The sequence below is a fragment of the Porites lutea genome, chromosome 1 (assembly GCF_958299795.1).
Source record: "Porites lutea chromosome 1, jaPorLute2.1, whole genome shotgun sequence".
NCBI classification, from domain to species: Eukaryota; Metazoa; Cnidaria; class Anthozoa; order Scleractinia; family Poritidae; genus Porites; species Porites lutea.
The window spans coordinates 10,802,007-10,828,049 of record NC_133201.1 but is presented as its reverse complement, the minus strand read 5'-3'; the positions used below and the strand labels follow the sequence as shown (position 1 = coordinate 10,828,049).

The 26,043-nt window shown below is 38.3% G+C and overlaps 1 long non-coding RNA gene across 1 annotated transcript in view; it reads left to right on the top strand.

Moving 5' to 3' along the window:
• The first annotated feature begins 252 nt into the window (after positions 1–252).
• Positions 253–26,043, top strand: part of LOC140935143 (uncharacterized) — a 104,332-nt gene continuing 78,541 nt past the window's right edge. Inside the window, exons 1-5 of the long non-coding RNA XR_012165170.1 lie at positions 253–332; positions 686–803; positions 1,687–1,722; positions 2,389–2,472; positions 3,083–3,166. This is a non-coding gene — a long non-coding RNA (uncharacterized lncRNA). The remainder of the gene's footprint in view (positions 333–685; positions 804–1,686; positions 1,723–2,388; positions 2,473–3,082; positions 3,167–26,043) is intronic.

The following is a 26,043-nucleotide window of genomic DNA, read 5'->3' as shown; positions in this document are numbered from 1 at the left end:
AGATCAGCGGATAGATATTTCATGATAAAACCTCTGCCCAATTCTACCCATTTTTGTTTCCAGTTATTGCGAGAGAATACAATCGCGTTTTAATATTCAAGGAGCCAGTAGAGGACAAAATACTTCCGGGTCACGTGATAAGGACGGAAAAAGTGCCAAATGAGGGGAGCTGCCGTGTGAAGTGTTTCTTGGAGCCCAACTGTGTGTCTATCAATGTGGGTCCTGCTGACGACCAAGGACCGCGCATCTGTGAGCTGAATGATTTAACAGATGAAAATCCATCACAAACTGGCTTGGAGGAAAGGCCAGGCCACATTCACTATTCAGCTGAGGTATCAGATATTTTTGCTGATTATCAATTATGCTTGTCAGTCTTAAATGTTATTCGCGAAACGGGAATTCGCTTAAATTATTCTGGATACAACTAAGACTGGTGGTAATCCATGGAAGAAAAGCATTTTTGGTTAGCAACAATTTCACTTAATTAGACGTAATCTATTAAAACAAGAGAGAATGATCTAAGCTTAGCTCATTCTCTCTTGATTAAAACAATAATTGATGGGAAAGAGAGCTTTTAAACGCTAAACGAGGGCCATTTGCAAATTCTCTGGGAACTAATCACTATTTAATAACTAATTAATAATTTTATATGGAGGATCTGATAAAATAAATTTCTTTCCAACAGAACATTTGTCACCGTAACCCATGCCCTGGAGAGAACTTCATCTGTCAGGTGGGCTTCACAGCTAAACGCTACCAATGTGTTTGCCGTGATGGTTTTAAAGGAGAAAACTGCGACGAAGGTATGACTCATCAGGTTGACTTTGTTGTTTTGTATGTCAGTAGCTTGTGTTAGCACATTGTTTGACTCACAATCCGGGCTGGTTCGGTCTCTTTACTTAAAGTGGTCAATGTGCCAGGTTTTAGAGTAGTTATTTTGGACTAATCGCTTTATGCGAATTATTATATGGCCCCAGCGTATAGGTAGGGTTTTTAAGGTGGTCCAATACTGACTGAATTGTTATTATTATTATTATTATTATTATTATTATTATTGTTATTATTATTATTATTTGTATTGCGCCTTTTCTATAAAATATTCAAAAGCGCATCACAATAATAATTAATAACTAAATTTTACAAATCTTTCTATCAAAATCTTAAAAATATTTACATTTGAATGAGTGAAAGATAGTTACAAATATATATAGATAAAGATATACTAAGATAACCGAAATGATTCCTTAAATAAAAATGTCTTAATTAAAGTCTTAAAAGATTCTAAGTTCGTTGCTTCGCGCGCGGACCTTGGCAGCTTTTTCCATAGGAAAGGAGCAGCTACCTGGAAAGCTCTGTCTTCCATTGTTTTCTTGGTTTTCGCACTTTTGGCATAGGGTGCAGGTGCCTTCCTGAATTCCACCCTAAAATGACGTGACAACTGTCAGCTGGTGGGCCAGTATGCTCTGCGGATCCCTTTTTTGCAACTTTTTGACTTCAAATTCTTGAAGCCATCTGGGAACGCACCCGAAAATGAATGGCATTTAAATTTATTGCATACGCCTGCCTACTTACATATTTAAATGCTACCGTTTGGGCTTTAGAACAACCGATCTTATTCAAACCGGTTTTAATTGTTAAAGCTTTATATCAGTTTTTGCATTTTTTTCTCTTAATTTGTCCTCGCAGAAATAAATAAATGCATCCTTGACACAGGATGTGGAGGTGGGTCAGTTATACTTATATGAATTTTATTAGAGACTTATTTTGCGTCATATTTTTCTCTAAGGTTCCCCCCTCCCCTCCTTTTTTTTTAATTCTTAATTTTGTCAGTTTGTGGATTAAAAGTCTGCCTATTGTTTCTATAGTTTTTAATCATAGACCTAATCATTGTAAAATGTGCCACTCCTTTTAAATTTGATCGGAAGATTTTTCCTGTAAAAGCACTTTTTAAAAGCAACGGAAGTCACTGTCTACTTCTTCATTAGAGACATTTTCACTATAAACAGAAACTACTTTAACGGACTGGATGACCTTTGTGACCTTTTTGTTTCTTGTTGAAGATCCGCGATCGTTTGATACTAAATAATGAGATACATTATTACTAAATGTGTCGATGAAAATTTCTTTCTTCTGATTGGACAAAGTGGAGTACACCTAAACCCCAAATTTACGCTCTTAAAGGACCAAAAACTATGTTATATAATGTTTCAAGACCTGAAGAGCTAATGCGCAACAAAATGCTGAATTTGCCCTAAACAACTTAAAGAAATTTAAAGGTAACTAAAAATCCTCAAAAGCTCCCGTGGGTTTGACTAGGGATAAACAGCTAATGGCTAATCTAGTGTATGAACTGACTAAATTTCAAACAGCAAATTAATCCGTTAGCAGTTTCAGAATACCCACCAACAGTTTCATCAGTATCAAAGGCTCTAGATGCATCAACAGTATCTTCATCAGCTACTCAATCGGCGGGTAGGTATTTTCCTTAGGTTAGGATTAGCTCATCAGTAGAGAAAATTGAATACACTGATACCGGTTTAGAGAAGTAATGTTTTGATTATTATACCTTATTATACGGCTAAATTCGAGAGCGGACAAGATGAAGCAAATACTGTGTTCTGATGGACCACCCGAGCGAGAAAGAAACTGCCCCTTGGTATTTCAAGCGTCGGTCCCAAAAACACAGGTTCCCATCATTTGGGCCATATATAGTAAATCCTCTATTTACAATGCATGAGGTCAAGATGGCGGCTGGAGATAGTTGGCCTTGTTTTCTTTTCTTCTCTTACTTTTTCTTTTCACCTTGACTTCGTCTTGGTCTATAAATTAAAGTCGCAAAGAAATAGAAAATATTTTATCAACATTCAGCCAACAAGACACCTCATACTTGCTGACCATAATCGCTTCCTACCATCTGATTCTTTTTTGTTTATTTATTTATTTTAACCAACAACCAGTTTACCGATAGCAATTCTGACCAAGTCACTTACAAACTGGGCGAGGGAAAAACAATGAGGAAATAAGAAATATAATACTCAAACAACTGGAAACAATCTTATTGTCAGTATTCTCATATTAACAGATGCATCGTCATCAGAAGCCACAGTGATACCAACAGCAGTTTCCACAGCTTATCCAGCGTCAACAATTCAACCACCTCCACAGGGTAGGTAATTTTCTGTGCCTTTTCTTAGACTTGTCTATATCTTAATCTGTTTTTGTGTCTAGAGCGAAGCACGTAGACACTTTGTGAGAGCATAGAAAATTCTTTTAGGTACTTCATATAATCTCAACTTATGAGGTAACAGCCATATATTTATTTAATTGACGTGTACATTTAGTTCCTTAATTAACGTCTTAATTTTACTTTGCGTTATTTTCCTCACTTACATGTGTTGTCCGTGACTCACATGATGGGTGGCTCCTCCTAAAATGTTCTGCAATTGGTATAGGATTTAATGGAGCCGAAACCAATTGTGGAATTGCAAGCATTTTAGGCATCCTACTGATGAAAAGTTGCGACACGTAGCTAGGTATATATTTTTTAGCAACTACTATAATTTGCAGTCTGTCCACTTTGAATTACTATGAGGTATTCTTCGAGAAAATTAAGCAATGAGAAAGTTATAACTACAGCTTGCAACTTTTGAAGGCAAATTGCCTCTTCTTTCCAGGTTATGAGTGGAAACGTGTTATTATTACGCAAAAAATATATTTGAAATCCCGCAATTCTTTCAAACCAGGCTAGGGTATCTGGGCAAAAAAGTTCACGCATGCTCATTACGTTTTTCCGCCCTGAACACTAATGATGGACCCCCAGCACCTCTCTGGACCTAAATCATCGACCTCTTCGTGAACCTGGCCCATGGACTACTCAAGTGGACGACCCCTAATTTTTGAAGATAATTTTTTACCAGAGGTCTAAATGAATTTTTAAGGAACCTTAAATGGACGAAACTTTCTCAATTTGTATTATCAGCTATGAAGGCTCTTCATGTTATGCTCATTTTTATTTTTTTTATTTATTTATTTATCTCCTGAATTTATTTATTTATTTATTTATTTTTTGGAATTTCATACATGTCTTGAGTTTGGTTTAGTCTGGAAGGAAAAACTACTTGATGAGGACATGAGGAGAACTAGGGACGTATTCACTTACACAACTTTTTTCAGTGTGTCGTCGAGTTGCATGAAGATCGACACAAAAACGGCTGCGTAGGAGACTAGAAAGGAAGAGGTAGTGCATGATGATTGAATACCCACCTCAGACTTCCCTTCCCTTGCTACCCTTTGGATGGAGTATTTATTGGTTGGCAAACTTACGGAATCCTGTTGACGAATCAAACACAAAATGACGTGCAGATTATCAAACAATGCGGTTGGTCAGACGTATTGCAAGTTTGCTTACACTTGCAGGTTACGTTGGTTCTGACATGTAAATCAGTTGCCATTTATTCAAGTCGAGAATGTTGTCGTTACAAACTCACAGACATAAAAGCTCTCTCCGTACTCTCGTACGTGGCCGTTTTTGTTTCGATTTTCACGCAAAGCGAAGAAAAAAGAAAAGAGCTGCGTAGGAGACTACCTCCTCCCTATCACTCCTCCTGTTCTATTAAAATATGGTTACTCCGTCACGGGACTGAAACAAACCTACTTACATTGGTATGAAAATGCAAAAAAAAAAAAACAAGACAAAACAAAAAAGAAATCGAACTAGGGTGACAAATGAGGGGCCCAAATAGGGACCTTACTATCCGACAACGGCGACATCCATGAAAACTTCGCTGAAAAATAGTTTTCGCGTCCTTTCAAACCTTTTCGCGATTATCCCATGTTGCCCACTTAAAAGAAGGGAATTTATGTTGGAGCTAAAGATAGGGGGTCATTTCACGTCGAAGCCTTCCAGGGACGGAAAGGAAATGTACAAAAAGCGTAATGCACGTGCAGAGTTGTTGTTATTGCTTTCTGACGTGGCCGTTGCTGTCTCCATCTTAGTTTCGTAAGGTCCCTGTACTTATAAAAACTTGCCACAGCTTCGTCCATTTATAAGGTTCCTAACATTTGTTTAGACCTCTGCTAAAATTGACTTAAACAAACTAGGAGTGGTCCACAGAAGTAGTTCAAGGACCCAGTCCACGAAGGGTCGGGTCCACTAGGTGCGCAGTTGTGGTCCATGTTCTGTATTCGTCCCGTTATTGATGGTAAATTGGGAATTAGGTTCAGCACATGAAAATTTCGGCGTCTGAATTAAAGCCGTTCTAAAGTCGCTCCAAAGTCAGAATTCCAGGCGGGGTTAGCCTGCATGGAACAACGGCCGAGCTGTTCCAAACTGAAATAGAATTGATGAAGACGCCGAACTTCTCGTATACCATCAATGTAATTCAATCCATATAATTATTAGGCTCGGCGCATGGATGAAAAGTTCGGTGTCTTCTTTGAACCTTGCCTAAGTTGCACTGTTTCTCAAGTCTTTTAGCTATCCTTTGTTCTGCGTTATGGTATAACATTTACGTCAATTCAGTTGGTTATTTTAAAATGGTAATAAAAGGAGGAATGAGGAATGGGGAACGGCCAAGGAGAACGGGAAAATGAAGAATGGGAACAAAACCTAACTTGGCCCCCTAGCCCTATTAGCGACTTCATTACCCATTCTCTTTTTCGTTCCCATTTCATTACCCTTTCCTGGTTCTGCATTTTAGTAACATCGATTATTTTAACTAGTTTAATGTCTTTGGTTAAATTCCTTTTTATAATGTTTTTTAACTCAGCTTGTCAACAACAAGGGTGGAATGGCAATGGAACGTCGTGTTATAAATTGTTTACGTCACCTGAATTGACTTGGGAAAACGCGCAAGAAGAATGCAAACAAATTGGTGCCAATTTGGTTAAGATTGAATCTTCTCTTGAAGAAAAGTATTTTCTTGAAACGGCATATTCGCGTGTCAACCGTTATTACTGGATTGGACTTTCTTACTCAGCCAATGATTCGGTCTGGAAGTGGGGTGACGGAACTATATGGGATGGATACCAGAACTGGTTTAGAGATAACCAGCGAAACTTCACTCATTGGAGTCCTTGCACAGTCATGCACATAATAAAATGGCCATCATACTATTACGTCAAGTGGTATCTTCGTTCATGCTTAACACGACATGGATACATTTGCGAAAAGCCATAAGTTAGTAGGTTGATAGTAATTTGTAAGGACTGAAACGAACACTCAGCACTAGCAGTTACCATAACTAACGAGATCGGGAGCGGCCCGGGGCCCCGAGAACAAAGAAATTTTAAGCATGTATTGCTGCTTTTTTTTTGTTTATTTTGTTTCGTTTTATTGTTTTGTTTTTATGGATTATTGGTCATCATCCAAAAATGTTTTGGATGACTGTTGAACGTATTGCAACCGCTTTCTCAGTGCTCCCAACGAACCTATTCTGTTTATGCAAAAGCGCCCGGATTATTCATTTGTGATCCAATTTTATTCTTGGAAGAAATTTTATTTTCCTTTGTTTCAAGTTCATTGCCAAACCCCAAAACAACGGAAGATAGAATTTAACAAAGGGAGAAAATTGATCATATCATTCAGCCAGCATTTTTAGTTGTTTTACTAGTTAACAGTGAAAACCTGAGATAAGTGATTTACATCGCAGTAGATACAAATAAATTGTGTACTGTAAGGCTGTAGCAATTTACCTTAGTTGGTGAAGTAAAATAAAAATGAAGTGTTGTCGTTTGTCTCTTGTAGTAGTTACGGCAAAACAGGTGGATTTACAGAAAGACCTAGCCCTCCTCCCGCACCACCCCTACCTTCTCTTCTAAAATGTTGTTTAATTAAAAAGAAAAGAATTCTATAAACGTGTGTCTTCCAGAGTATCATTTCCTGAACATCTACAAGGCACAAAAAAATGGTCGACAGCTCAGCGCTAAAATAAAATATGCACAGTAGGCGAGATTTCCGCTAACCCCCCCAAAAAGGAAACAAGAGCCAGTACAATAGACAGCCTTTGGGTACATAACCCCTTTTGATAACTTCCCCTAGATGAGGATGAACTGACTCCTTAGCCTGTGAAAACAGCCGTGTCTGACCTCACTCCTCGCCGATAGGGACGTTTCGCCTGGAGTAAGGGAAAGAAACTGGCCAAACTCTCTAACTGCCTAGCGGCGAGGAGCGAGGAGCAAGGAGAGACGGCTGTGTCCGCATGCAGGCTACTGAATCCCCAACTTTATTTTTAGACACTGACATATTTAATGACAAATGGCAAGTTTTCTATGGCGGCAGAGTCGACTTCGAAAACTCATCGAAGTGGTCAGGAAGGGCATTATGATCCTAGTACAGTGGAACCCCGCCTTACGGCCACCTAGATAATACGGTCACCTTGTTATTACGACCAGTTTTTTCGGCCCGGCAAAACGGCCATGAATTTCCTTATTGGAAAAAAAAAAAACCCTGTAATGCGGTCACCCGTTAATACAGCCAACGGCCACATTTTAAAATCCCATATAGTAGAATACCTTATAATTTCACCCCGTCAATACGGCAACTCGATGGAAATTTAGAAAATTAAAATGCCTCTGACATGTCAATTTTACGGGGACTATTTGGCGAAAGCAGACTCTGAGAAAATGTAGCAAAACAATCAACCTCGTCCCCAGGGCTTTTCCCTTACAAAAAGGGGTAAAAAGAAACACTTGGTCCATCGCGGAGGAAAAAGATTTTTGGTTATGATGTAAGGAAAAGGCGATAACAGACCTCCTGGACAAATGCGTGACATCTGCTGGTGTAAGTAGACCCTTTTAACTCTAAAACTATCACATTTTATAATTATTTACTAGTCAAATTGCTATCTTCGTATTATAAACTTACACTAAAAAGTAAATTTAAGTATACAGAAGACTTAGATAAGACATGCTCGAAAAAATGGTCCAGTTCGCGTCTTATTTAAGACGCGTCTTATTTTTCCTTGTATAAATGGCCCTAATGTTTCAAAAACTAAACCGTCATCATGCTTTCGAATTTGATTTATTTTAAACCGGGAAGGTGTCGGCGGCAGAGGTGGGGCAATGTTAAAAGGTAAACGTATGCATGCATGGGGCTTTTAGTCATATGAAAAGGGTCGGTTTTAAGTTTCAGTTTAGAGTTTCATTTATGCGGATTTGAAAACGGGAGTTTCTGGTTCTCTCGGCTGGGAAAGGGATTTTTAGTGTCAAGTCGAGCAAAGGGCAGCACAACAGACTGGACAACATAACAAAAAGGTCAAATAAAATTCTTTAAGGTCTAGCTAATGCTGCAATTGCAATCCTGTAAAAATAGAATTTCCGCAGACGCACATACCGTTGTGTCTTTTGGTGCAAGCGAGGGAAGCCATCGCCATGAAAATTTAATGATTTTAATCATTAAAATGTTTTACAACGGAGCCGTAAAACAAAATTCTAGACTTTTTTGGAAGAAGACAAGAACATACCACGCAACGGAATTAACGGGATCTTTTCTAAGGAATATCATAATGGACAAGGTATGAATATTGCTTGCTGAAATAAACGGGAATAAAAAGGTGGAAACAAATAAAAGTAAGCTAAAAATAAAATCCTGAGCATTGTAAATATCGATGTGTGTCATTTGACTCCGTCAAAAGTATAAACAGGTGCCACAGGAGAGAATATATATAAATAATATTTATAATTTTTATTTTAAATTTAAGACTGACTATGAAAAAGCGTGAGAAATCATTCAATGGCTCTTCGCCATTTTCCCTCAAAACCTGGTGTAAATAGGGAAGCGGCAAATGGTAAAAACAGGTTTTAATAAAATAAATAAATGAATAAATAACTTGTCTTTTTTTAGCGTCGAGTTAAGGACCAATTTGGCAACCATTCCAAACTTTCTATGATTTATTTATTGTATTAGAATTAGAATTTAAGTAGGGTATGCCGCATGTAATTTAAATGAGCCTATTTATTTACTGGACTAGTTGATAACAGCAGGCTACAAGCTCTACAACTTCAAAGGCTAAGCTAAGGTAAAACCATGTCCTCTACTATGATGACGGAAATTTTCATCGCAATACTAACACTTGGCACACTGGTTCACTATGGTAAGTCCCACGTGTTTAGTGCTTCATTTGTGGCATTGGAAGCTAAACAGGAACAAATCATTTTTTGTCAAAGAAGGAAACAAATGAATGCATTTTGCCCAATCTACATTTATTATTTCTCAACGGCTTTTTACACTAGTTGTTAGGGTTGTAAATTATAAAACTTGTATTAAGAAAGAAAGAGTTGATTGTTTAGCCGATCGATACCTCGTTTTAAGCTTTAAATTGTTCCATCTAACTGTTAAATATCGTTGAGAAATTACAAAATAACATATTAATGTTTCACCATTAAACTACTTTAAAAAGCCTTTGCCTAATTCTATTTCTTTTTCTCTACAGTTCTTGCTACAGAATACAATCGCGTTTTAATATTCAAGGGGCCAATAGAGGACAAAATACTTCCGGGTCACGTGATAAGGACGGAAAAGGTGCCAAATGAGGGGAGCTGCCGTGTGAAGTGTTTCTTGGAGCCCAACTGTGGGTCTATAAATGTGGGTCCTGTCGACGATCAAGGACAGCGCCCCTGTGAGCTAAACGACTTTACAGATGAAAGTGCATCACAGACTGGCTTGGAGGAAAGGACAGGCCACATTCACTATGCAGTTCAGGTATCACTGAGATGTTTTTTATTCTTGATTAACTGCAAAGGTTTGAGAAACTTATTTACCAAATTAAGACGATCATCATGCCTGTCATTTGTGACAAAAATATAGCCAAGTTTATCATACTCGCATTATTTAATGTTGTTTGCAAAACGCGAATTTCTGTCGCTTATACATTACCATAAAACTGAGACGGATGATGAGTAATGCAAGCCACAAACGTTCAGGTTAGCAAGAAGTTCGTTTCATTGAAAGGTAATCCAGTATAATATTGACATTCGGGAAAGAGAGCTTAGTATGAAAAGGCAAAACAAGGAATTAAAGGAAATAACTAGCATTCCCTTTTAAATAGTTTTATGATGCATTCATGGATCGCGGAGTATCTATTTAAAAGAGCAAAAAGAAAAAAAAGGAGAAGAAGATGTACTAAAGTAATTTAAATATTTATCATGTTTTCCAGCAGAACTTTCGTCACAGTAGCCCATGCCCTGGAGAGAACTTCATCTGCCAGGTAGGCTTCACAGCTAAACACTACCGATGTGTTTGCGTTGAAGGGCTCGAAGGAGAAAAGTGCGACAACGGTATGCCTCCTCATGTTGACTTTGTTATTTCTATGTTGTGTATTAGCACACTAATATCAGGACAATTGTTATTTCAGACCTGTTCGTTTATCTTGAGACACCTATTTACTGTGAATATAATGATAATCGGCTGATATATAAGCAAAAGTGGGGGATATGAGTTTGCATGCACCAAATGATTTTTTGTCTATTTTTAATTACTTGTTTTTTCGCAGCTTCCTGTAAAGCGCAATGGGCAACTTTTGGGTCTTCGAATTATAACCTGTACAAATCACCCCAGAAATGGAAGAATGCTAAACTGATCTGCCAAAATTTTGGTAGTAAGTTAGTGAAGATTGAATCTGAGAAAGAAAATGAATTTATAAAAAGAGAATATTTGAGTAGTGAAGGTCCTTACTGGATTGGACTTTCCGACTCTGATAGTGAAGGGGAATGGAAATGGACAGACGGAACTGGGTTAACTGGTTACCAAAAGAGGAAAAGTGGCCAACCGAATAATAAAGACGGTAAGCACGATTGCGTAGCCGTATATGGGGGGAAAGCAAAATGGAACGACGTAAGGTGCTCCAGAAAACTGGGATTCATTTGCGAAAAGTGAAGCTGCCTATTCTTATTTGGACCTACGCTCTGAGAGTCATGCAAATGTTTTCAAATATATTTACACCGAAACTATCATTATTTTTTGTTATTGTTATGAATCCGAATGTCATAGTGCCAAGAGAAGTGGAAGAAGCTGGCAGAATTGGATGTGTAGAGAATCTTTGCTTTATCTTTGCTTTATCTTTATCTTTCATTGGTTTAATTCGTTGCTTTTCAGTATGGTAATGTAAAATGAGGGTAAGAACAAAATAATGTTTTCTTGGTTTAAGCCAAACTAAAGAAATGGGAACGTGAGGCGGGGAACGAACACGCAGCTCAACTTGAAAATGAAAATTTGGAACAAAACCTAATCTGAACCTTAAGGCTGGTTTTCACTAGCAACGGAGTTGGAGTCGGAGTCGGAGTCGGAGTCGTAAGAGGAGTCGTAAAGGCTGGTTTTCACTAGCGACGTAGCTGGAGTCGTAATCAGAAGCGTAGAGTCTATGATCTAGTGAAAACAGCGTTCCGATTCCGCTTACGACTCCGTCGCTTACGTTCCGCTTATAATCTAGTGAAAACTAGATTGTCGGAGTCGGAAGCAGAAGCAGAAGAACCAAACCAATCACAAAGCGTGGGAACGTGCATTGTGATTGTTTTGTCCTTCCGCTTCTGCTTCCGACTCCGACGATCTGGTTTTCACTAGATAAGCGACGGAGTCGTCAACGGAATCGGAACCCTGTTTTCACTAGATCATGAGGTCTACGCTTCTGGTTACGACTCCGACTCCGTCGCGAGTGAAAACCAGCCTTTAGCCCTATCAGTAGCTTCATTCCCAGCTCTACTTTCAGTTTCCATTTTTCATTTTCCCGTTTCCCGTGCTTGTTTACCACTTCTCGTTCCCCCGCTTTAGTAAAATCCCAGCCTCACAAACCCAAAGAGGACCGAAGGTATTTTAAAATTAAAAGCAAAGTGGGCACGAATTTCCGCCCAACCCCATGTATTTAAATAACACAAGAGGAAGAAAACGAACAAAGAAAATGTTTCTCCCTGTTGTTTTAAACAATATCTCGTGAACCCTAATTCCTTAAATAACCCGTTCGTTTGTCTGTCGTTCAGTGTTGTTTTTTTCACTACACCTGGATCTTTAAAGATGTTCTGACTTCTTCATTTTCATTCATTTTCCGAATATTCAAGGCTAGTGTTAAATGGTGACAGGATTGGGTCGGAATATGATCGGCTTATTGAAAAGAGCGTTTCTGATTCAGCTACGACTCTGTTGTTGTTTCCGACCTCTTGAAAGAAATAGGTTGTCTAAGTCAGACGGAAAAATAGAGATGCTAATAAAAAACCAATCATTAAAGCATAGGGACGATTTTTTAACTTCCTGCTTTTCCTTAAGTAAGTAAATAAGTAAACAAGAAAATAATAATAATAATAATAATAATAATAATAATGTATTGGGCAATTAACAATGTAAAATTTTTAATTGCGCATTACAATGATAAAAATCTAGAAATTTAAAATTGAATAGCTATGAAATATGTAAAATAAAATGTATATAAAAATAAAACGTAGATTTTAAAAGCTGTCGCCAATAAAAAGGTCTTGGTAGCTTCCTTTAAACTTCGCACGGATATGATGTTCCTTTAACGTAAACGGAAGATCGCTCGGTAGTTTAGGGCGGCTATTACGTAACACGTGGACGTCTCGTCGGATGCAGGTTGAAGAGCAAGTGAGTCGATAGGACCAGTCTCCCTGAGCAGTCGGTATCTTGATACAAGCGTGGTACTCCCCACCCGCCTAGTAAGTCAAAGGATCGGCAGTCTCGCGAGATATATTTGCAGCGAAATGCAAACTCTTCCTTTTTTCGATATATTTAAATCTTGAAATAAAAACGAAGAAGGAACACCAAATCAAACGATTTTATCACGTGTTACGTTTTATCCAATAAGGTAGCAAGCAAACAGCCCATTCGAGTCAGAATTAGCCCCCGGGCATTTTTCTCTCAAAACGTAGTCCATGGTGAAGAACAGTTCATAAGAAAGTCCTTTTCTTAATTAGAAAGGATACGGATAACCACAAGTACTAACTACGACGAAAGGCTAAAGGTTACTCGAAAATGGCCTGCTTCTCGATAGGTGGTTATACTGAAAATAAAGGTGTAATTACACAGGTACTAATCCGCTGGTTATTGATATACAAAGTTTGTCAACAGGAGGCTTTGTTCTATCTAAATTTATTTTGGTTGAGATTACACCTCCTTGATTGCAAATGACGTTAGCATGTCTTCAATTTTAGTTCCATGCTAATTTAAAATTCATTTGTAATCCTTTCGATAAGAGCTATCGATGCAAACTATTGAGTTGAACAAGTTGCTTTTGCCGCTTGAGGGGACGCCAGAGTAGCTTGTTTAGAGATCAAGGGCTTCTACAGCTACAAAAGACTTCTCCAAAAACATTTTCTCTCTTTGTTGAGTCAACTTAATTTGCAAGCTAGTGCTGCATAGTCAGGATTCATGCCACGAGTTGGAGCAAATATTGAGAGGTTTACAAAGCAAAGCAATTTCCACAGACCCTGCACCCCATAATGTTAGCAACGAGGAAGCAGATGACAAGGGACCTAAAAAGTTACGAGAAATCCCAGTTTTCAAAGTTGAGTTTTGCGATGAGCTATCGGTTGAGGGTATATTGATGGAAATATTGCTGCATCAACAACGTCATACATCCAAGGAATACACAATAAACGGTTTGAGTTTTAAGGTTGATGTGCTCGATGACACGGAACTTTGATCAAAGTGGTCGTTTACTAGCAAGGTGGAACTAAACAAGACTTGACAAGAAATCCGAGAGTTTGTTTATACCTTGTAGGTCTTAATCCCGGTGGGTTTACTCCCTATACTGGGCTATACCTGGAGGGGTATAGGCTCCGCCCGAAAAAGGTATCTTTTTCAGAATTCAGGTACGTGAAAGGGTAGGGGTTTCACTTGTTACTCTTAATGTTGAAAAGTGAGTCCAGAAGGCGATGTTTCAAGACATAAATATTTTAAAGAACGCGGAAACTTAATAACAACACTTAAATCGGACGTGTGTAATTTTTTTCTGCTCTGCAAGATCTGTAAGCAAAATCTGTAGATGTCAGTGAATCTACACCTGACAGTCAGGATAGTCAATGCAAGACAGCCCATGAGTACCTCGTGTTCTTATGGAGTTCAGATTTTACAAAGCACGAAAAAAGCTCGTGGGAATTTCTGAAATCTCGAGGTATTTTAAAAGAAAAAAAAACAAATGCGGTCATCTCAATAAGCACAAATGTCCTATTTTCCGCTTTTACAAAACTTAAATCCCTTTAGAATATTCTTTTTTATCACTTTACATTTTCCTTTCCTGATGGTAAGTGCTATTGACATAACGACAGTTGTTTTAAGTAAAACATCCATTGTGTAATCCAACTCACGGCACTAAAAGTTGTTGCTCTGTCCTCATAAATAAAGTCAAAACTGTCAATTGCAATAAACCTAATAAAGGTAAAACAGATAAGAGCCAAATTGCTGATTACGTATTGGACAAAAAAAAAACAAAACAAAGCAAAACATATTGGGAAATAACCGGCCTATGTTCAAGATTCGGCATTTGGGAACAGTAAACTCGATGATTCGTGGAAAGCAACGCTAATTCGTGTCACATTTTTTTTTGCTTACTGAGTGTCGTGAGCTTATTCTGCTTAACTGGTCTCGGTGTGCGTTTCCCAGATACTCTCCCCTAAATCTCAGTTCGTCCCAACAAGAAAAACACACAAACCTTGGGTGCGGCTCGCTTCAAGCCAAGCGCTCGGTTTATTCACTAAAAGACTAAAAGATACATGCCATATCATAGAAACGTAATATACAATCCAAGTAACAAACAATTCCAAAAACCTAGATCACAAGCTAAATTAAATTGAAATGAGGTCGTGGAACAACAGCTGGGTGAAAAACCTCCCCGTACGTCCACTGGCACCTAGGAGGAAAACCCCAGGCCAGCTGTAACTAAATAGAAACTAGAATCAATTAAAAGCGGTACGAACGAGAAAACTAAATACCTAAAGCCTTAGAAACCGACAAACGAGAAGATAAAGAATCTTGGACATATCCGTCCTTAGCCGATTCACTAGCCTAGCAGCCATGACGCTTCAAAAGTCGATCTGGTACGCCAGCATTTGCGGCAGCAGTGGCCTCGCCACTCCTAAGGCTATGCGTAAAAATGGCAGAAATATCAGGAACAATATCTTTAAAGGCCTCTAGCACTAACTCTCTTAACTTTGAATAGCTTAAACCTTTAGATCTAGGCTTACAACCACATTTAGTTTTGGAAAGCTGACAAAACAAAGGGCTATCGCAGGAACGCCCATTTCTATCTAAATAACGGTTCATCATAGCAACCGGACAAGTTGCTTTCCTAGAAGAAGCTACAGCAATCCAAGCTCCATCTCTATACTGATCAGTTTTACTAGATTGAATAAATAACCTTAACATGTCACCTTCGATCTTAACATCGGATCGAACAAGCTTAGCAAGCTAGCTCATCAAATCTGAGAAAGGCAGAAAAAGCTAGTAAGCAAATAACAACCGAACGAATATTATACAAAGAGGCCATTAAGTCCGCCTTGGAGGCAACTAACTGCTCTAACTGAGAGACTGTGATGGGCTCCTTCTTGGTCGTTTGATGGGCCAGCAAACGGCGCTGCGCACCGGCAAGAGTACTTTTCACCAGCTGGTGAAACCAGGCAATGCTGTGAACTGCAGACTCCAGGGGAGCTGCTGTCTTCGCCTCAGTCATCAAATGACGCAAATAAATGGCAAAGTGAAACGGAGAAGCAGGAAAAACTGTCAAGTCATGTTCTCGTGCCCAAGACCTCCATCTGTTGTAAGAAGAAAAATATTTGGAGGAAGTACTGGGTGCTCTGCTAGCCAACGCAACATCCGGAAGAGAACTTGCAAGGGATTGTAAAGCACTGGATCCCTGGGGAACCGCAGCCCGAAGATCCGACCACATAGTAGAGCTGAAAACATCTTCAAAATAAAAGCAAAAAGAACACTCACACCCTAAAAAGTCAAAAACAAATAAAAATGACCCGACCGCTGGAATAGCAAGACCGAGATGAAAAACAAAATCAGCACGCCCATATATATACCCCTACTAGTTACCCACATACCAGCGCACACGCCTAAACAAACATAAGATACCGATATGAGAGCAGGAGCCCATAAACCTGATGAGAGCATATTTTCCTGCTAATTACCAAGTCAAACGCAGGAAAATACTAGTCCCACTAGACTCACGCTGCCTTCAGGGTATACCGCTATTATAATTACGGCTCTTGTAATTACCTATAACCAGAAACAGGTACCAGTTGCAATAATGCATTTAAAAGCCAGAAGATGTTGGACAAATTTTAACGGTTCTTTTTGAAACTTTTAGTTTCCAGTTTGAAATAATATAATTTTCAATAAGGGAATAAAGTGGGGGAGGGGAGTGGAGGGGATCCCGCTGCCATCTACTTTACCTTAAAATAAGTGTCTCCCAAAGGCACGTGAATCTCGTAAGTTTGAGGGGTAAAACCATGCACCAAGATTCCCTTGGGCGTGGGTAGGGACAGTCGGTGAATACGCTGTCTTGTAGAACCCCTTGGTCTACACATACATATATACGGGTGACTGACTATTTTAGTGTGGTGTAAAAGGTAGGTTAGTGGCCTGCGTGAAGTTTCTGGTCGTCTATATTAGTAAATGGTTTTTGTTACAAATTCAAGAAGAGGGCTTCAAATTTAGACAATTCATTCATTCAGTCATGTTTTTTCGCCATATCACACATCATTACAATAAAGAACGTTAAAGGAAGCAGATGGCGAGGAACCTGAAAGAAACCACGGGGCTTATAAGGAATCAGGTTTCCTCAAAACTAGAAGTAAGCTAGTCTTATATGACAATATGGACCAACGGAAGTAGTAGAAGCTCTTACAAAAATAATAGTAACAAAAGATGAAGGAAATATTAAGTTACTATTGAGAAGAAGTTCTTTGAGCTTTTTTTTTTAAAGATGCGTAGCTGTATTAATGGAATTTCCCATCACACGCACAGGCACAATGTACTTTACTTGAATCAAGCGTGGAATGCCACCCGCGGCATGTTAATAATTTATCGACAGGTGTAAATTTGCAAAGTCATGAAACAAAAACAAGTAAACAAGAAAATATCACGCAAAACAAAATAAACTTTTAGAATCGACTCTTTTGGGAGATTTGTAAATCTTAATCTTTGTTAACTTTGTTAACTTAAAAGTTAACAAAAAAGAAAAAAATATATAAGTAAATGATATTTACTATATGGCTAAGTCTGTTGTCCCCCTGTGGTCAATTTGCGGTCCATCCATAACTCGCTGTGCGGACCAACATTTCAAAAGAAAATGCGCTGCTCAATTTACAGCTCTAGATGGTTTATTTCTAAAAAAAGTGATTTAAAGAAAGTCATCATATGTTTGTAAATCCTGAGGACTTGAATGACTTGATTTTGTACCTGTGTTTATTGGAGAAAGAAGCTGATGAAGAAACTGGATCGTAATCTTACTAAAACAATCGACGGAAGAGAATTTTTCGCCCGCGAGCTATAAATCGATAAAACAAAGAAAAAGAAAGAAAAGAAGAAAAAGACTGTGGTTCCTTAGTTTCAGACTATGGACCTAATAAGAGGTAATATCAGTAACCTATTAGAAATATGATAATTACATTAAGTAATATCAATCCAGGCCATATGATTGTTAGACTAGACTGCGAGTAGTCTCTTATTTTTCTTGCAAAGTCGAGAAACCTAAGCACGCGAGCAGCGAAGCCGCGAGCCGCGAATCCGCGATAAACGAGGGCATAAGCCCAAGAAGAAAAAAAAAGAGTGCTGACTCTTTTGTTTTGCCTGTGGACAGCGAAGCTGTCAAGGTAACTTAATTAACCAACTAAATCCAACTAACTTGAAACGATTTACAAACTGAAATATATATATATTTTTTTTTTACAACGGTTACCACTAACACGCGCCCTGGAAGGGACTTTTCTCTCTATTGAAACCTGAGTTTTCGTGGACGTCAATCAACTGTTTCCATGGTTTTTTCACGCGCTCTGACATAGATGGTTCCCTCATCATCGCTGAATGAACTTACAAGAATAATTTCGAATAACGACGGCGTTTTTAATTACAGCAGTTTCATTCTGTAAGCGATTACCGCTAGGTTCGTAACTGTTCGTAGTTAGTTGTGACTCGTGACTATTTTATTGCTTGCATCTCCACCACAGACCAGTCAATCATCTGTCAATAGCTGTAAAATTGACCAATCGGTGACACCGTTTCTGGGGTGACGGAGAGTTTGTTTACTACAAAAGAGTCCGCAGTCCGTCTATTCTCATCTGGTCCTAATCTCTTATTGTACGTCGTGGTTTGCAATCGCGCTGGCTGAGATAAGAACTAGACGGATTTTAAGAGAAAAGGCGGACTGCAAGAAGTCTAATGTTAAAAGACTGGAACCGGCACATTTATTCACAGGACCAGTTGATAACAACAAGCTTGACACACCTAAACAACTTGAAGTTAAAAGGTGAACATGACCCCTGCTACCAGGACGGTAATTTTCATCGAGATACTTGCCTTTGGAATTGATACATTGTTGTATGTTGCAGGTACATGACATTTCTAGTGCTTTATCATTTGTAAAAATTAAACATTTAAGAATAAAAATCAACGATAAAAATTTTGAATGACGTTTCGATGACTCGCTCATCATTTTCAAATTCTAAAAAGATGGATTGTTAAAAGTTCTTTATATATTAAGAATGCGTGTGAAGTCTCGTTGCATGTGATTAAAAACTACAATGTGGAATGTAGTGAGTGTTAATTAGGTACTAAATAGTTTCGCTTTTATTGAGTGTGATTGAGTGGTCAGTTTGGATTTCATTTCCTGGATAAAAAGCATTTCGTAGATCAAGCATTCAAATTTCCCACGACATATTCATATTTGGCAGGCATGAATGCGTCGAAAGCAAAAAATATTTAGCAACGAATTTATTTTACAGACATACACAGTGGAAAAATTCCGATTTGCTTTTACTCTTGGATTCACATTTTGCAAAAACCGCAACGATAGCTTAGCCTCGAAATTTAACTTGGCTGCTTATTGGAGGATGTTAACAGTGAGATGGGCTTTGGAGGTCCCCATCTATAAGTGTCCAACCGCTCATGATATGGCCACCAAACAAGCAAATAACAATTTATTCCTTTTTTGCAGCAAAGCAGAATAGTTAAGAAGCAATATATATAACCTATCACAAGCATCTTTTAGAAGACACTCCCTTCACAACTCAATAAATACAGTACCACAAGTGAAGAGTAAAACAATATGTTTTTCGTCTCTCACCTATATTTCGGCCGTGTTAAACGGCCTTCATCAGGGTGAATGGCCGTTACAAGCATCACACACCATTATAACATGATAACGAACAAATTTGAAAACTTGCACGCGCTACAAAGAAAGATAAACACGCGCGCGCTGTTACCGGACGCGAGACCTAGTCGACCTATTCTGGCTGTAAAAAAAGTCGCTTATATTCAAGCCCTGAGGCTGAATACCCTGATGAAGGCCGTTTAACACGGCCGAAATATAGGTGAGAGACGAAAAACATATTGTTTTACTCTTCACTTGTGGTACTGTATATATATATATATATATATATATATATATATATATAATAAAAAATTCAGCAAGTGGTGGATTTTCGAGGGGAATAAGCAATGTTGTAAATTAAGCTCAAGATCTGTCATTGGATAGGTTTTATTTCACGTCCCCCCCCCCCCCCCCCACCCCCCAAATCAGTCAATACCTAAGAAAGACTGGATTACATTAAATAATGCGGTCTAAAATAAGTGTAAAGTAATAATCAGCAAATCTAAGAATCATTTTTAGGAAAAATGCAAATTTGCAGAACATGGCTGTCCACTTTGTGTGCCTCAAACGCCTCCCTGGTCTGAGTAGGGTGAAAATATTTTAGATTATACGTGTCTTTGGCGAATTTGACCGAAAAGAAGTCAAAGAAATTATGTGGAAGGATTCTGGAGGATAACAAGCAACAGTAAGAATCTTTGAGTGCCATTCGCCGAGTCGGCTATGTCGGCCACATATATTCTTTAAACGCAAGGAAGTCCTTCTACGCTTAGGTTTTTTCTTTTTATTTCAAATAAATGTTTATTCTGATGCATAATATACATAAAGAAAATGTGTTTTCTTGTTTTTAACCCGATATTTTGGCGAAAAACCTAAACTAAAGCGTCAATTGGAAGTAAACAGAAAACCACGTGGTGACGAGCACAAAAATTCATTTTTCTGTGTGTAAATACCCATCTTGCAAAAACAATAGGTCACCCTCAAATCTGATGATTAAAGAATATAGACGGCCTTTAGAGTGAAATGGGAACTAATTAAAACTCCGTATTGCATGTACCACTCAGTTCGAGAAAGGTAGTCCGCTCAGCACAATTATACAGGTTCAGTCGCTATACAGCCTTTTTTCCCAAAGCAGATATACTATAGACATACAATTTTTAAATTTAAAATTGCAGTAAGTAGGAGGCGAGAGACAATGGGACTTCTGGAAAGGCAAGCAATATCTATCAGTACTGACTCATGCTGCATCAAGACATTTTAGAGTATGCGCCTACAAAGTATGTTAATATAGGTGATTTCGTTTTTTTTGTAGAAATAACTTTGGAGTTTTAAAATTGGAAAAGCCAGTTTGATTAATAACATAACTGTTTAGTCAATTGATTCGTAGTCAGTTGCAGCTTTAAAATTGAAATTGTTACACTAGAGAAATGTCTCTATAAGACAAGTTACCAAATAAATATTAATGATATACCTCTGCCCAATTGCGACATTTTCCTCTACAGCTATTGCAACAGAATACAATCGCATCTTTATCTTCAAGGATCCAATGAAAGGCAAGATACTTTCGGGTCACGTGATAAGAACAGAGAAGGTGGCAAATGAAGGGAGTTGCCGTGTGAAGTGTTTCTTGGAGCCTAACTGTGTGTCCATAAATGTGGGCCCTCCAGACGATCAAGGACAGCGCACCTGTGAGTTGAATAACTTTACAGATGAAAGTCCATCTCAGACAAACTTGCAGGAAAAGCCAGGTCACATTCACTACGCAATTGAGGTATTAGATATTTTTGCAATAAATTTTGATCAATTGCAAGGAGTTTACAAACGTCTTAATCCTCGAACGTACAAGGAGGGTTTGTTTGGTTCCCCCTCCCCCTCCCCTATGAGGTTTTTGTCTGAGTTTTTTCCTAGACTATAAAAAAAGTAGTACCTGACGTTTTCAGTAGCTGTTCGTTTATCCCCTGCGCTTATTTTGAGGCACGTTTAGCGATGGTCAGTTACTATTGTCACGAGATATGGTGTCATAAGTAGCAGGTGGTAAAGCCATTATGAGTGAAAACGCATGTTTTTTTCAACTTCTTTTAACAATAAAAGTAAAGGTTGTAGATAAGATGATGCAAACTGCTTATTTATGTGTTATTATGCATGCCAAGCGTGAGGGTACGTCCGAGTGTTAACCGAGACGATCATCAGTAATGCTTGTCTTATGTGACAAAATCAGAATGCAAATACGTTTATAAAGACTTCTGTTCTTGGGCCATCGAAAGTTAATGTATAGATATAGCCACGGCTAAAAGCGAAGCTCCCATTGATAAATTTATTACTTAGATCAAACAATAATTTTGTATTCAACAAATAAGTTATATTAAGGGCACATTCATGTGACTTTTGAGGGAATTAGCTAAGCGATTTCGGAGTGAAACAGATCTTGTATCGAGTTGATATAGCCTTATATGTACACCCCAAAAGTAGTCTTCGGTCACATTTAAGAGCAATAATGGCTCTTGATCACAGTAGATAAGGCGTGGAAAACAAATCAGGCCGAATTTTTTGCGTTCGACAAGTTTACAAATTATAAATCTGGGTGCGTGCAAACCAATCTTTTATATTTTTTACACACCACATCTGAGGAGAAAGAGTACTATGGGGCGCTGTTTTTATGGTACAAACCTCGTACAAAATGCAGTATTTCACAATTTATCTAGCCAAATTGCATTCATTCAATATTCAGGACTATCGAAGCAAGCGTAGACTTTTAATATTAGCGAAACCGTTCAAAAAATTTCCAAAATCACCTATACGGCCAGCCGGTTCTAACTTTTGACAAGCGCCAGATCTTTTAAAAGAGTTACGCTTCAACGTGATAAAGAATTTATTGAGTCTATTTTTTATTAATGGTTTTATAACGATGTGTAATCTTAAAAAGCGTTTGATACGCTCGGCATTTTGAGTACTCCTGCAAGCAATGTTTATGAACGGCTGAAAACAAACGGCGAAGCGATGAAAATTACACTTTTGAGACTACCAACAATCAATAAAGAAATATAATTCGGTAGAACATTTACAGAGACAACAATTTTCATTCACGAAAGCAAATGTATTGAGTATTTAATTGTCTTTAAGAATCCTCAGTTTAACTTGGGATGGGTAGATTTATTTACCCATGGTGCTCCGCTGGTGCGCTTCGCGCGCGGAGCTCCGCTAATTAACAATTATTCTTTGAAATCGAGGTGAATAGTTGCTAAATATTTACCAAGCCACGAAGTGGCGAGGTAAATATTCCTAAAGCCACTATTCGCCGAGATTGAAAAGAATAATTGTTTTAGTATAAACTCACGAAGTGATCTCAGCAAAATCAGGGAGGAAACCATTAAAACGTACGATTTGATTGACAGATCAGGTCAGCTAGACACGCGAAAGTTTAAAAATAGATCTTTGCAGAATTTTCAAAAATGGCAATTCAAAAGGCTTTTCACTTCGCAAACAACAGCGTAATGATTTAAATGGAACCGCTAAAAGTTTGAATTATTTCCTTACCTGAGAAGAAAAGAAGAGCTCTGTTGTTTTCTGTTGACTCGCCGAGTTTATAGCGGAAAAGGTTTGTTGTGTCGTTCTTCACATGAAGTGCTGTTAAAAATGGCGGCTTCTCGAGGTAATAAAGATGTTGTCTTCATGGAACATTCTTTCTCCTATTTACTTGAAACGTAGAATTTCTGCAAACATTTGCTTTCAAATTTGTTTATCATAAATAAACTTCGTTTTGGGGCCCAATTTTTCTTGTTAGGAAACGCTGAGTTCATAAAACGACCTCTTCTAGGCAAATAAACGGGAGTTGTAAACAATCCATCGACCGCAAAACTCAACTACAGTAAATGGAGAAACGCTGTTTTGAATCCTTCGAAGTCTTTTCTTGCCTGAAAAAAAGTCAACCCTAGGATTTTGTCGACTTTTAAAAGATCTTTATCTAAAAAATGGGGAAAAAACCGAGCTCACACATTATCCACTCGCTTGGAGGTGAATATTGCTGAATAGTCCGAGATAGCGAACCAATCAGATTGCTTAAATCACCAAGATCACTGAGTGTGTATATACTAATAAAAAATAAAACAAAATGCTGAAGCTCACAGTATTTATCACCGCTGTTTAACTGTTTGATTTTTTGTTCAAATACGTTTAACCCTATATTAAGAGCTGGCTTTTTTGGCTCCTGGGACGGGGAGGGGGGGGGGGAGGGGGTTATTCTAAGCGCCCCCCTCTATAACTTTAAAACCACGTAAGATAAGGCCAACGGAATTACACAGGATAATGCACACAATATTTCCAATATCTAGGTATAATTTGATTGACACAATGACGCCATTTTAACGTCATATTGATTAACTTATTGGTGAAACCCAAACTTTATCAATTGTTTTTGCTAAAAAAAAGGTTCTAAATCATGAAGGTCGCTAATTATAACCCGTTAAAAATCTGTATCAATAGCAGTGACACAATGATGACGTCAGTTACCATTAACAAAGAAACTGGAATCATTCCCCAGCCTGGATCTACAAGTTTGAATTATTAAACGTATTCCGTTTTGCTTAAAACCCGTATAATCGAGGTAATGGTGATGTAAAGTTTCACCTGGGGATAAAAGGATGCTTAAGAAGAAAATAAAAAAAGGGATGAAATTCTGAGAGAAATGAACACTGTGAAAGTTTGAACCCAACGTCCGCCATTTGGTCATTTTAAAATGTTTTCAGATAAATTTTAGGAAAATTCGCTAGGTTTTGTTGTCATTGCTTGGACGGTTTTAAAGTTAAGTTCTTCAACTTTAAACTTTTAGGGGGCCTCAAAAGCGCCCCTTGGTCAGAATAGGGTTAATATGTATTGGATAAAACTGAGGCTGAAGATAAGTAATACACACAGGTATATAAGTTAGCAACTTAAAGACGTAAAACGAGGGACACTGCAAACTCTTTGGCAACTAATTACCATCACTAATAATGAAAAGCTGGTATCTTTTTTTCAATAATTGTGTAAGTTCATGCAGTATCTGGCTATAGGAAAGAAATTTTGTTGTGTAATTAAATTGTGATTTCCAACAGAAATTATTTCATAGTAGCCCATGCCCTGGAAAGAACTTCATCTGTAAGGTAGGCCACGGAGATAAGTGCTACCGATGGGTTTGCCGTGATGGTTTCAAAGGCGAAAACTGCGACGAAGGTATGGCTAATCAGGTTGACTTTGTTGTTTTTATGTCAGTATGTGTTAGCACATTGTTTGACTCACAATGCGGACATCCAGTTAGTTTACTCAACCACCTTCATACGCTAGGATTTTAAAGAATTGTTTTCATTCCCCTATTCAATTTATTATTTTCCCAACGTTTAGGTAAGGGCTTTCATGGTGGCCCGATACTGCCTGACATGGCAGAGTCGTCAAACATATGAAGCTTTTCTTCAGGGTACAGTTGCCACCCTGCATTTTACCCTCGACCTGACGTGACAACTGTCAGCTGGGCTGAAAATGATTGTCTGCTTATCCCCCATTCCAACCTTATAATGGCATATTCTTGAAAACAACCCCTTACCGCTTATTTACGAGGACCCACCTGATGGTAGATGATTGGCATTTCTTACATACACCGGCTTACAGTTGTCAAAGCTATCATGTTAGATTTAGAACAACCTCCTTGCTTACTAAAGCTTTTAAGCATCCTTTTTTCGACATTTCTTTCTGATTCATCCACGTAGACATTAATGAATGTAAGGACGGATTACACAACTGTGGCGATGTGTCCAATTGTGAGAATACCAATGGATCTTTCAATTGCATTTGCAAAATTGGTACAAAATACAATGGTAAGTGATACTGCCGTGAATTATAGCGAGACCTAAAAATAAAGTTTACCTCCTCGTAAACTTTCTTTAAGGCTTTGGCCCATTTCTCGGCATGGTTGCAGGATATAAACGGACGTCTTTTTTCGTGCAAAAACTCCTCAAAAGGTAGACAACATCCATCGAGTAATATTCATTGTGTGACTCTTGTGTATTCTCCCATTTCTTTCGTTCAGTTTTAGTAAAAAATTCAGCTATCTCGTCTTCGGATAGCCCTGAACGTCATAGTTATAACATGTCAGGGGCACCCAACGAATGGGCGCGGCCACGTAATCATTATTGAACACAACGAAAAATTGATTCTACAGTTCTTCAGAGCCCTGGTTCTCCGGGCCATTCAATCGTAATTGAACACAACACAATCGATTTATGGAGTCTCCAGGCCGCTGGATGCTAAGACCGTCGGCTATTCTGCGGACGTCTCGGGTCACTAAGTCAGAGTTTAACAAAACAGAATCGTCCAGTCGACAGCTCTCTCCGCTCTGAGTTGTATAAGCGCAAATCCACCCTTGCAAAATAATAACACGAGAAAGAAACATGCAAATGAAAAACATCCATGAGATAGAACGCAAATAGGCGGGTGAGAGACAATGGAACTAGTAAGCCATTTCCAACTGCGCAATAAGCAATAAACAAACAAAAAAAGGACGCGGCAAAAGAAATATAACAGCAAGGTAATGGCAGAAATAGCAAGCAAAACGTTAAATATCCGAAACTGACAAGACTAGCTTAGCTTACGGTCTACGAACTATAATAAACATGGGGAAAAGTACCGATTATGAATCAATTCTTAGGATGGCAGATATGAATACCTTGGAACATAGACGCATAGAACAATCCTTAATGATATTTTT